General features: G+C 38.9%; 1 protein-coding gene across 1 annotated transcript in view; it reads right to left on the reverse strand.

Annotated features, from left to right (window-relative positions):
• OTOL1 (otolin 1) overlaps nucleotides 1–12,162 on the reverse strand; it is a 31,196-nt gene extending 19,034 nt beyond the window's left edge. Inside the window, exon 1 of the mRNA XM_061416934.1 lies at nucleotides 11,743–12,162. The gene's annotated coding sequence lies outside the window, so the exon portion shown is untranslated. The remainder of the gene's footprint in view (nucleotides 1–11,742) is intronic.
• Between the last annotated feature and the right edge of the window lie 1,197 nt (nucleotides 12,163–13,359).

The following is a 13,359-nucleotide window of genomic DNA, read 5'->3' on the forward strand; positions in this document are numbered from 1 at the left end:
ACTCCAGTATTCTTGCTTGGAGAATCCTATGGACAGAGAGGTCTGGTAGGCTACAATATATGGGGTCACAAAGTGTCAGACATGACTGAGTGGGTATGCACGACATGGAAAAATTGTTTCAGACAGGTGGCTAGAGAAAGCCTACCTCAGGAAGTGGTACTTAAGATAAGAAGGCCTGATGTATAGAACACTGATGTATAGAACAGTCTTGTGGACTCTGTGGGAGAGGGAGAGGGTGGGAAGATCTGGGAGAATGGCATTGAAACATGTAAAATATCATGTATGAAACGAGATGCCAGTCCAGGTTCGATGCACGATACTGGATGCTTGGGGCTAGTGCACTGGGACGACCCAGAGGGAGGGTATGGGGAGGGAGGAGGGAGGAGGGTTCAGGATGGGGAACACATGTATACCTGTGGTGGATTCATTTTGATATTTGGCAAAACTAATACAATTATGTAAAGTTTAAAGATAAAATAAAATTTAAAAAAAATGAAAAAAAAAAAAAAGAAGGCCTGAGGAAGGAGCAGTGACAAATCAGAGCAGCCAGTCTCAAGAAGATCAAGAAGAACCTTCCAAGCAGCAGGAAACAGGTGTGCCTTGTACAAGAGAGAGAAGGAAGGCCAGGAGGCCCTGACTGTATGGAGTGAGAGAGAGGCTGTGCGATTACCCAAGATGTTTTTAGTTTGTTCACTTATGTTGTCCATCATAAGGGTTTGGGGTTTATCCTATAAGCTGTAATAAGTCACTGAAAGTGAGAGCAGGGGAGAGACCCTAGCTGCTGTGCAGAGGATGATTGCATGTGAGTCAAACAATGATCAGTAAAAGCGCATGGGAGTTGCTGCAGTTCTGACAAAAAGAGATAAGGGTGGCCGGCAACAATGTGTTGACATTAATTCACAGTTCAAAGGCCAACCCACTCTGGAACATAATTCTTACTTTAATATCTATGTGAAAAGTGTATCATGTAACTTATTAACAATTCATCTAGATTTAACTTCCTATTTAGACTCTAGGAGGTTCTTAGGATTGTGGTTTTACTATATCACTTCAAGAAAATGAGCATAAGAAGAAAGCAAAGTATGAATCTATGCATGGGAAATCTCCTAAGGAATATGACTAATATTATTTTCCTTTAGAAATACAGGGTGAGGTTTAATTACTGGTCAAGGTTTTAGATTAAATTAGACAATAACAATGAATCAGAGATAATTTTGTACTGGGCAGCACAACCAAGACAAAAATGCTTGCATAAAAATGGCGTTTGTTAAATTTTGTCTCCCTAATACCAAAGTAATTAATTCCCAGATTCCCTGAGTGGATTTTAGGAGTAAAGTGAGATCTCAGCCACAACTTCAGCTTTGATAAAGCTTGAGATGTTCCTCTGAGGGGCTCCTCCTTTGTTGAGGAATGGACAGAAAAGAGGAAGCATTGTGAGTGGCCTGAGACCCAATCAAGAAATAGGATGACTTCAGGACTTGTTCCCAGGCAGGCTCCTAGGACCTCCCCACTTAAACAAGTAACCAAAAGTAGAGTTGTGAGTCAGGAGCCATAGCCAAGAGGGATCATTAACATCACACTCATTTTAGGCATGTTACCCTAAGGAAGAAGGTCCCAAAATAGGGTATGGTATATAAGGATGTCAGAAAAAGGAGAATAGGTAGAGCCAGTTGCTGCCACTGCTTTCTTCTCCTTCCTCAAGAGCCACATCCATCAAACAATCTCCTCTTTTGCTTTTTAAGATACCAGGTGTTGAGCTCTCAATCCTCTGCACCCACAAGGGTAAATTAGGAAGAATTTCTGAGAAGCTGTTTTCTCCTGCCTGGATGCTTTCAGAAAACTCAGGCAAGCCTCCTTGAGCTCAAATTTTGAGTCTGAAAACTTTGCAAATCATCAAAAGGAAGGATGAGAAACTTTGCAACTACAGGTTCCTATTTCCCCACTTTGTTTTTTAAGTGTCACTTTAATCATCTCTGATAAGCCTTGCTCATCTCTTTGTGACAAGAGAGGCAACAAAAGCATCATAATTTCCATTATCCAGTGGGAGACTGTTTCTCCAAGAGTGTGAAAATAAGTGAATCCTTTACAATTTTATTAAGCACATTGAGCATAACATTACCTTCTAAGTTAAATGCCTCTTGTATTTAACAGTGTGCAGTAAAATAAAAAACATATTCTCAGCATTTTTCAGTTGGATAAAAGGAAGATCTGACTCATTGGGAAAGAACCTGATGCTGGGAAAGATTGAAGGCATTAGGAGAAGGGGTCAACAGAGGATGAGATGGTTGGATGGGATCACCAACTCAATGGGGATGAGCTTGAGCAAGCTCTGGGAGTTGGTGATGGACAAGGAAGCCTGGCATGCTGAAGTCTGTGGAGTCACAAAGAGTCAGACACGACTAAGGGGCTGAGCAACAACAACAAAAAGGAAGTGGATTTGGTTCAGAGTCTAACACCATTAAAAAAAAAAAAAAAAGCCCATCAGTGAATGTGACTACTTTTTTCCCCTCTGTGCGTGCCACCACTTTTTCAGTTACTCCTCTTCTCTGCACAGTCTGTATTAATTCCAGGTAGTATGAGAGGAAGCAGAATGTTCTAGGTCACAGGCGAGGTCCATGACATAGAATTGGGTGCAGAGAAGGAATGGTATTTTGGAGAGCTGGGAGCAAGCTAAGGGAGAACGAAGTAATCATTCAAGGTGACGGGTTGGTGGAAAAGCAAACTCACCCACAGGGGTGAGTAGACTAGTTATAAACATACATTAAATTTTGATGTGAAAATAAGCCCTGGCTCCACATCTCCAAAAACCAAATCAAACCTTTAAGGATGGCATTAGGCAAAGGCAAAAACAAAATTCTCACTACTCTATTTCATCAATTTTTATTTCTCTCCCAAGGGATTCTGAGTGTGTCAGGGAACGTTTACTTTTAAGTAATCCTATATGTTGTTTTCTGTTTCTCAAGGGCCTTCTGTTCCTTATCAGTTCCTGGGAAACAGGAAGGAGCAGTTCAGTTCAGTTCAGTCACTCAGTCGTGTCCGACTCTTTGCGACCCCATGAATCACAGCACGCCAGGCCTTCCTGTCCATCACCAACTCCCGGAGTTCACTCAAACTCATGTCCATCAAGCCGGTGATGCCATCCAGCCATCTCATCCTCTGTCGTCCCCTTCTCCTCCTGCCCCCAATGCCTCCCAGCATCAGAGTCTTTTCCAATGAGTCAACTCTTCGCATGAGGTGGCCAAAGTACTGGAGTTTCAGCTTTAGCATCATTCCTTCCAAAGAACATCCAGGGCTGATCTCCTTTAGAATGGACTGGTTAGATCTCCTTGCAGTTCAAGGGACTCTCAAGAGTCTTCTCCAACACCACAGTTCAAAAGCATCAATTATTCTGCACTCAGCTTTCTTCACAGTCCAACTCTCACATCCATATATGACCACTGGAAATACGATAGCCTTGACTAAACGGACCTTTGTTGGCAAAGTAATGTCTCTGCTTTTGAATATGCTATCTAGGTTGGTCATCACTTTTCTTCCAAGGAGTAAGCATCTTTTAATGTCATGGCTGAAGTCACCATCTGCAGTGATTTTGGAGCCCCCCAAAATAAAGTCTGACACTGTTTCTACTGTTTCCCCATCTATTTCCCATGAAGTGATGGGACCAGATGCCATGATCTTAGTTTTCTGAATGTTGAGCTTTAAGCCAACTTTTTCACTCTCCACTTTCACTTTCATCAAGAGGCTTTTGAGTTCCTCTTCACTTTCTGCCATAAGGGTGGTGTCATCTGCATATCTGAGGTTATTGATATTTCTCCCGGCAATCTTGATTCCAGCTTGTGTTTCTTCCAGCCCAGCGTTTCTCATGATGTACTCTGCATATAAGTTAAATAAGCAGGGTGACAGTATACAGCCTTGACATACTCCTTTTCCTATTTGGAATGAGCAGAGCTGCACACAATTCTCAGGACTGAGGTCATGAGATGGAATGCATTCATAGATTCCTTTCAGTAACCTTTTACTTTTCTGTGAAACTACTTATTCATGTTCCTATTTCCAATACATGGATTGTCTTCTGGCCCTGTGACGATTGTTATTCCCCTAGTTGCTGTTGTTATGGCCCTATAACGATTGTTATTCCCTTAGTTACTGTTGTTATGCATTTGGTTTTGGTGTTTTTGCTCAACTTTATTTTTCTGCATAAAGCTTCCTTGTATAACCGTATATTCGCACACGCCACCATGATTAAAGTGGCGTGTGCTTATATATGACTTCCTTCCTTGTATAACCATATACAAGAGCACACACCGCTATGATTAAAGCGGCGTGTGCTTATATATATGACTTGTTCCACTAGAGACTTGGGTCCCCCACATCCTTCTTTTCTTCACCTTCTTTTTGTCAACTCCTGTCCCTAAGTTCTGGTCTGTCAAGAACGCCATAACAAGTGGCGCCCGAACAGGGACCTGGAGTACACCCCTGACAAGCGGACGGAGTGACTGTGGACCTACTAAGGTCGGTAAGTGTGAGGTTATGGGACAAATGGTTGGAAAGCCCCACCACTTTTCTACTTTGCTTCATCATTTATTTAAAGTTCAAGGACTCTCATTTTCGCATCAGCGGATAGAGGCTTGTCTCCAAACGGTAATCGAACATAATCCCTGGAACCAGGTTTTTAAAAAAGTGTTAAATGAGCCACAAGATGGGAAAAAAATATTCCAATAGATTTCTAGCCCTTATGGGCCCTCATTAAAGCTGTAATCTTGCCATTTCAAGGAAATTCTAGCCGCCCCCTCCCAATATTTGACAACAGGCAAAACACTTGTTACATGAATATAAATTAGATGATGAAACTTTACAAAAGTCCCAATTAGAACAACATAAAATATTTCAAAATTTTCCCACCAACACTGCTCCGGTTGCCCCAAGTGCTCCTCCTCTTCTTACAATGGGCGCCAAACCAAAAGTCCTCTTAACTCTAAGACGAAATGACTCTGATAATAACTCTTCTGAGGCTGACAGTACTTTCCTTGATGACAATGATAAGCCTTTAGCTCACACTCGTATTTATGAAAAACCACTATCTACTCATTCTCCTTCATGACAAAGGCTTTCTGAATTGTTGGCTTTACAATCTCAAGTCTCTGAGGCTGATGGCTTTTCCACGTTTCCTGTTTTAAGAAATCCTAACGTTCAAGGACAAATTATACCTCAATAAGAAGACATTTATTTTTCTCACATACAACAAATAAAAAAAGCTGTAACCATGTACAGCCCTCATTCGCTCTTTACTAAATATCTGTTAAACGCTAGGACATCTTCTATTGGAAATTTTGTTCCTTATGATTGACGACTTTTGATAAAGGCTCTTCTTAAGCCAGAAAAATATCTTCAGTGGACAATATGGCTTCAGGATGTAGCCCAAGATCGTGCAAATTCTAATGCTTGAGCTGGTGCTCCCCAAAACCAAATTACTTTTGAAATGTTAACCGGTACAAGACAGTTTGATGAGGTGGAAGCCCAAATACAATGCCCTCCCTTATTACATGAACAATTTTAAAAGTTGCCCTTGAAGCTTGGGGTCAAATTACTCCTTAGGAAAAACCTAAAGGCAACTACACAAAAATATTTCAAGGACCTAATGAAGCCTATGCTGATTTTTTAGCTATATTGAAAATTGCTATTTCCCATAGTGTTATCAGAGAAAAAGCCAAAAGACAACTAAAAAAAAAACTGCTTGCTTATGAGAATACAAATCAAAAATGTCAAAGAGCTATCACTCCAATTCATGAGACTGAGACTGTTATTGACTATTTAAAGGCTTGTCACAATTTAAGATCAAAAACTCAAAAAATGCAAATACTAGCTAAAACAATAGCTGCTGCCTTTAAAAAGAAAAATGAAAGATGTTTTACATGTGGAGATAAAACACATTTTAAAAAAGATTGTCCTAAAGAACACACATACAAAAATTAAAACTGTTAAAAAACCTCCAAGAATTTGCCCTTGTTGCCATAAGGGGGTACAATGAGCCAGAAAATGCCAGTCTAAATATGATGTTGAAGAAAAGCCTATTTCTGGCAACTCCAAACTGGGGATTCCCCAGGTCCCCATCAACAAAAACCAGGGACAAACTCCATCTTTTCCCTCAAATCCTCAACATCCAACAGTGCTACTGTCAATATACCAGCTGTAAATGATTTTCTCCTTTTTCCTCAAACAGTCCCTTTTAAAATACCTACCAGACTTTTTGGACCCCTACCCCACAAACCTTCAGTCTTTTACTTGGCGGATCCAGTCTGACTTCTAAAGAAATTACTGTTCACCCTGGAGTAATTGATTCAGATTATAAGAGAAAAATTAAAATTATGATGTCATCTCAGATATTATGACAATTTAATAAGGGGGGTAAAATTGCTCAATTACTTCTTTTACCTTACATTTCTATTAACTTCTCTGATGATATGCAGACAAATGGATTTGACAGTACAGATCAAAAACAATCCTTATAGACATCAGTTCAGTTCAGTTCACTCAGTCGTGTCCAACTCTTTGCGACCCCATGAATTGCAGCACACCAGGCCTCCCTGTCCATCACTATCTTCCAGAGTTCACCCAAACTCATGTCCATCGAGTCAGTGATGCCATCCAGCCATCTCATCCTCTGGCGTCCCCTTCTCCTCCTGCCCCCAATACCTCCCAGCATCCAAGTCTTTTCCAATGAGTCAACTCTTCACATGAGGTGGCCAAAGTATTGGAGTTTCAGCTTCAGCATCAGTCCTTCCAATGAACACCCAGGACTGATCTCCTTTAGAATGGACTGGTTGGATCTCCTTGCAGTCCAAGGGACTCTCAAGAGTTTTCTCCAACACCACAGTTCAAAAGCATCAATTCTTCAGCACTCAGCTTTCTTCACAGTCCAGCTTTCACATCCATACATGACCACTGGAAAAACCATAGCCTTGACTAGAGGGACCTTTGTTGGCAAAGTAATGTCTCTGCTTTTCAATATGCTATCTAGGTTGGTCATAACTTTCCCTCCAAGGAGTAAGCATCTTTTAATTTCATGGCTGCAATCACCATCTGCAGTGATTTTGGAGCCCCCCAAAAAGATAAAGTCTGACACTGTTTCCACTGTTTCCCGTCTATTTGCCATGAAGTGATGGGACCAGATGCCATGATCTTAGTTTTCTGAATCAATTATATCAAATAAGACCAAATATAAATATCAAAATTAATGGCAAAAAATTTTCTGGTCCTCTTGATACTGGATCTGGTATTACTATTATCTCCAAACATTTATGGCCCAATTCTTGGCCTATACAGAAAATTTCTTGCCAGATTACAGCAGTTTCTCAAACCAAAACACAAGAAGTTTATCAAAGTGTCCAAATATATCCATGTGAGGGACCAGAAGGCCAGCCCACAACATTACAACCTTATGTGATAGATGCACCCCTTAATTTAATAAAAAGAGATTTACTTATACAATGACAAGCTCAAATATGTATTCCACATTTTTCCTAGGGGTCACTGCTCACTTAACAAACAATACAGTTATTAAAGTAATTTGAAAAAGTGATGAGCCTATTTAGACAGAGCAGTGGCCCCTTATAAAAGAGAAACTAAAGGCTGCTAAGGAACTTATTGATAAACAATTAAAATGAAAACATATTGGAAAATCTTGTTCCCCTTAAAATTCTCCCATTTTTGTAATTAAAAAAAAAATCTAACAAATGATATCTCTTAATAGGCCTTTAAAAAGTTAATACATCTATAAAACCTATGGGTACATTACAACCAGAAATTCCATCACCTACCACTATTCCTCAAAACTGACATATTATAGATTTACAAGATTGCTTTTTTACTATACCTTTACACTCTGTAGGCTAAAAAAGATTTGCCTTCTCTCTTCCTTTTCCTAATCATATCGGGCCTCATAAGTGATATCAATAGACTGTATTGCCTCAAGAAATGATAAATTCTCCCACCATATGTCAATATTATATAGCCAAGCCCTTGAACCTATGAGAAAACAATTTCCTGACTTTCTTGTTATTCATTATATAGATGATATATTGTTTTCGGCTCCATCTGTTTTAGAATATCTGTTTGATATAGCTCAACGATGCTTAAAAGACTCTAGATTAATTATTGCCCCTAAAAAAATTTAAACCTCTACACCTTATCATTACTTAAGATCTATTGTTAATAGACAACATATTACTCCCCAACTAACACAAATTCGTGTTGATAAATTATCAACCTTAAATGATTTTCAAAAACTTTTAGGTGATATCAACTAGATTATACCCTCTTTGGACATTACAAATTATCAACTGAATAATTTATTTAATACTTTGAAAGGAGATTCTGATTTAAATAGCCCTCATTCACTTTCACAAAAGACATGAGATAAACTCTATTTAGTACAAAATAAATTACAAAAACAATTTCTTACTCATATTAGACTTAAATTGCCTTTAGAGTTGTTTATACTCCCCTCTTTCCATTCCCCTACCAGACTTCTTGCCCAACAAGAACACCCAATAAAATGGATCTATACCCATTTTAGAGAGACGAAGTCACTTACACCCTATCTTGATTTAATTGTTCTAATAATTATCAATGAAAAAAATAAAACTAAGACTTTGACTCCAATCCCCATAAAATTGTATTACCTATTAATAAAACTCAATTAGAAAATACATTACAAACTTCTACTGATTTTTAAATAGCCTTCTTAGACTACTTTTTTTAATATCATTTCATTATCCTTCTAATAAACTTCAAACTTTCTTCAAAAATACTAAATTTATTATCTCTCACATTGTTACATCACAACCTATACCTCAAGCTGATGTTTTCTATATCAGATCAGATCAGATCAGTCGCTCAGTTGTGTCCAACTCTTTGTGACCCCATGAATCACAGCATGCCAGGCCTCCCTGTCCATCACCAATTCCCGGAGTTCACTGAGACTCACGTCCATCAAGTCGGTGATGCCATCCAGCCATCTCATCCTCTGACATCCCCTTCTCCTCCTGCCCCCAATCCCTCCCAGCATCCGAGTCTTTTCCAATGAGTCAACTCTTTGCATGAGGTGGCCAAAGTACTGGAGTTTCAGCTTTAGCATCATTCCTTCCAATGAACACCCAGGACTGATCTCCTTTAGAATGGACTGGTTGGATCTCCTTGCAGTCCAAGGGACTCTCAAGAGTCTTCTCCAACACCACAGTTCAAAAGCATCAATTCTTCGGCGCTCAGCCTTCTTCACAGTACAACTCTCACATCCATACATGACCACAGGAAAGACCATAGCCTTGGGACTAAAAACATTAAAGCTTCATTTTGGTCTTTCAAAAAAATATAAAGTCTTTTACTAAATTTAATTATGCTCAACAAAATAAGTTATATGCTCTTATTCAGGTTATTCACCTATATCCTTACCCTTTTAATATAGATTCTGACTCCTCATATTCAGTTTTTTTTATTAAAAAATATAAAAACTTCTACCATAAATTCCAATCAATCTATTGTCCAACAACTTTTTCATGAATTACAATCCATTATTAGGGACCACACTTTCCCCATTTATGTTACTCATATTCAAACACATTCCGGCCTTCCTGGTCCAATAACTCATGGTAATAAACAAGCTGATAAACTTGTTTCTTTTGCTACTCCCAAAAAACAACATACTCTATTACATGATAATGCTGGCTCCTTACACCAGATTTTTAAAATTCCATACCACCATGCTAAAAAAATCATTAACAATTACTCTACTTGTAGACCCCTACATCTTCGACCCATTACACAAGATATCAATCCTCAAAGATTACAACCCAATAAATTATGACAAATAGATGTGACTCATTTCCTTAAACTTTCTTCATCTTCTTTTTTACATGTCTGTATTGATACAAATTCTTCTTTCACATGGGCCACACCTCTTCGAGGTAAAGCTACACAACACCTTATAACCCACCTGTTAGCTTGCTGCTGCTGCTGCTGCTAAGTCGCTTCAGTCGTGTCCAACTCTGTGCGACCCCATAGATGGCAGCCCACCAGGCTCCCCCGTCCCTGGGATTCTCCAGGCAAGAACACTGGAGTGGGTTGCCATTTCCTTCCCCAATGCATGAAAGTGAAAAGTGAAAAGTGAAAGTGAAGTCGCTCAGTCGTGTCCAACTTAGCGACCCCATGGACTGCAGCCTACCAGGCTCCTCCACCCATGGGATTTTACAGGCAACAGTACTGGAGTGGGGTGCCGTTGCCTTCTCCACCTGTTAGCTTACTTTACAATAATAAAAACACCTAGTTCCATAAAAACAGACAATGGCCCTGCTTATATTTCTAAAAAATTCAAACAATTTTTACAATCTTTTTTCTATCAAACATTACAGACATTCCTTATAATCCACAAACACAAGACATAGACAAACACATCACACACTAAAACTACAAATTAAAAAATTTAAAAAGGGGGAATACACAGAAACTATTCTATCTTCCCTATCCAGAGCAGACTTTACTAGATTCCAATGCAAGATATTCTTTTTTTTTTTTTATTGGAGGCTATTTTTTATTTATTTATTTATTTTTAATTGGAGGCTGGCAAGATATTCTTTAATCCTATAACTATTGTTAATATACCTTTATTTGTTTTAAATTTTTTAAACTTACCAGAAGGAGATATCTTGACAAGAGCAGAAAAACATTTCGAGGTATTAAAGGACACTTCTCTTCCTCTGCCCATTTGGTATCAAGACAGGCTAACTAAACAATGGAAATCTGGAAAATTAATCTTACAGGGAAAGGGGTATGCTTGTATTTCTCAAGATGGATACAACGAACTCCCCTGGCTCTCTCTTCGGAAGATCCACCCCAAGGGAGCCTCCGGTGTTCAAAATAAAGATGAAACCAAAAAACCCCTGGGAGGAAGAAATTTCAATACAGGCCATGGCGGCTCTGAAAATCTCCAAGAAACACCACCTTCGACGTTACCGACCTCATGATCTCCCTACTTGGGGGCAAATAAAAACCCTTACTAATCAAGCTGAAAATCTGATTTCTCAACAGGAAATGCCTCGGAATCTGGAAAATATTTTTGTTGCTATGCTGCTTTGCTTGCTTTTGCTCTCCTACTCAAGCTAAATTAATTAATCATACTTATTGGGCCTATATACCTAACCCTCCTTTACTGCAGGTTGTAGAATGGACAGATAAAGGACCTATCGTATCCACCAATGATTCACTATATGTGCCTCCTCCTTGGAGCTTGGAGGGGCCCTCTCATCCTGAGGAAGAAGGGAGACTAATTAATATTTCTCTAGGTTATGAAGTCCTTCTTCTATGCATAGGTCCAGCAGAACTATGCCTTAATGTCAGTCGACAAACATGGGCTTTCGTTCTGCCTCCAAAAAAGAATTTTTGGACATTCTTGGACTGTTTACTGCCCTTTCTTTCTATGAGAACCATGTCAGCAATACTGAAACTCTAGGAAAAATACAAAAATCATTATACAAAGGGCTTACATATAAGAACTTTAAATATACTCCTGTTCATTGGGACAGATGTCAAGCTAAATCAGGAAAATTAATGTTTATGGCCAATTACACCATTGTTGATTGGGGATCCCATGGTATGTGGTTATTTAACTGCTCAGATGATATTAACAACACTGTAGATGATTATGCTACTCAAGTAATATAAAAGGTTACTAATACTACGATGAAACATTACCATGACAAAGGACTTCTTGGCTGGCTTGACCGTGAAATGGCACCCCCTTGCCCTCAAATCATCCTGATAAACAGATTGGGCTTGAACAATGGGACATCTAGAAACTTGCTACAAACACCGAAGAACTTGGAACTTAGACTGGATGTTTCGTGGAGACCAGCCGTAGTCATAGTAACTATTCCTTTTGTTATAATCATTCATATTTCATACAAGCTTGTGTTCCCCTTCCTTTTGTTATTGCTGTAGGGAACTTGCAATTTAATAAGACTTTACGTTCTGTGACTTATATAGATTGCAAATTGTATACTTGTCTTAATTCCTCTATTTCTTTGAAAAATGAGTCCCTTTTGATTCTTCAGTCTCGACATAATCTGTGGTTACCAGTAAATCTCCAGCGACCCTGGGAGGAGGATCCCATGGCAGGACTTGCCTCCTAACGACTCACTAAATTACTCAGGCGATCTAAACAATTCACTGGTTGGTTAATTCCTGGCATTTTAGGATTGACAGCCATCTGCACTACTGCCATGTCACACACACTGCTTTACAAACCTCAATTCAAACACAAAATTGTATTCAAAATTGGACCAAAGATGCTCATACTATGTGGGCCACTCAGGCTCAGATAGATGAGAAAATTCAAGATAAAATACAGGAACTAAAAACAGCCATCAAATGGGTCAGAAATCAATGAATAGATTTACAAAAAAAAGTAACACTAAAATGTGATTAAAATTCTACTCAATTCTGTATTACTCCTGTTCGATTTAACTACAGTGCCTACAACTAGAAACAAATCCAATTTCATTTACAAGACATACATGATGATGCTTCCCTAAATATACAATTGTTAACCAAAAAAAAAAAAAAAGGTCTTTAAAACCTTCTCTAAAAGTCTGCCCTCTTCCAATAATTTGAAAACTTTAACTAAACAGCTAGCTGATCAATTATCTAGACTAGGCCCTCAAAGATGGTTCCAAAATATTACTCATAATATTGGGTCTGGTGCTATAACATTGATAATTGTCCTGGTAATTATATTTATTGTATACTGATGCCTTTCAACAAAAATTTTTCAAATTAAACAAACTCAATTGGTTATGAGTGTGTCTGCTATAGTGGTTTTCCTATTTTATGGAGAAAGAGAAAGGAGGTAAGAAAAGGGACAATGTGACTGGATGGGTGACAATGAGCCAGCTTTGCAGACAGATACTTTCCACTAATTGTAAAAGGCAGTGAGTTACAGTGTGTGACAAACCTAGACAGCACATTAAAAAGCAGACATTACTTTGCCAACAAAGGTCTGTCTAGTCAAAGCTACGGTTTTTCCAGTAGTCATGTATGAATGTGAGAGTTGGACCATAAAGAAGGCTGAGCACCAAAGAATTGTTGCTTTTGAACTATGGTGTTGGAGAAGACTCTTGAGAGTCCCTTGGACTGCAAAATCAAACCAATCAATCCTAAAGGAAATCAAAGCTGAACCTCCAGTACTTTGGCCACCTGATGCGAAGAGCTGACTCATTGGAAAGACCCTGATGCTGGGAAAGATTGAAAGCAGGAGGAGAAGGGAATGACAGAGGATGAGATCATTGGAAGGCATCACTGAGTCAATGGACA

This window comes from Bos javanicus, chromosome 1 (genome assembly GCF_032452875.1).
Source record: "Bos javanicus breed banteng chromosome 1, ARS-OSU_banteng_1.0, whole genome shotgun sequence".
In the NCBI taxonomy this organism is placed as follows: Eukaryota; Metazoa; Chordata; class Mammalia; order Artiodactyla; family Bovidae; genus Bos; species Bos javanicus.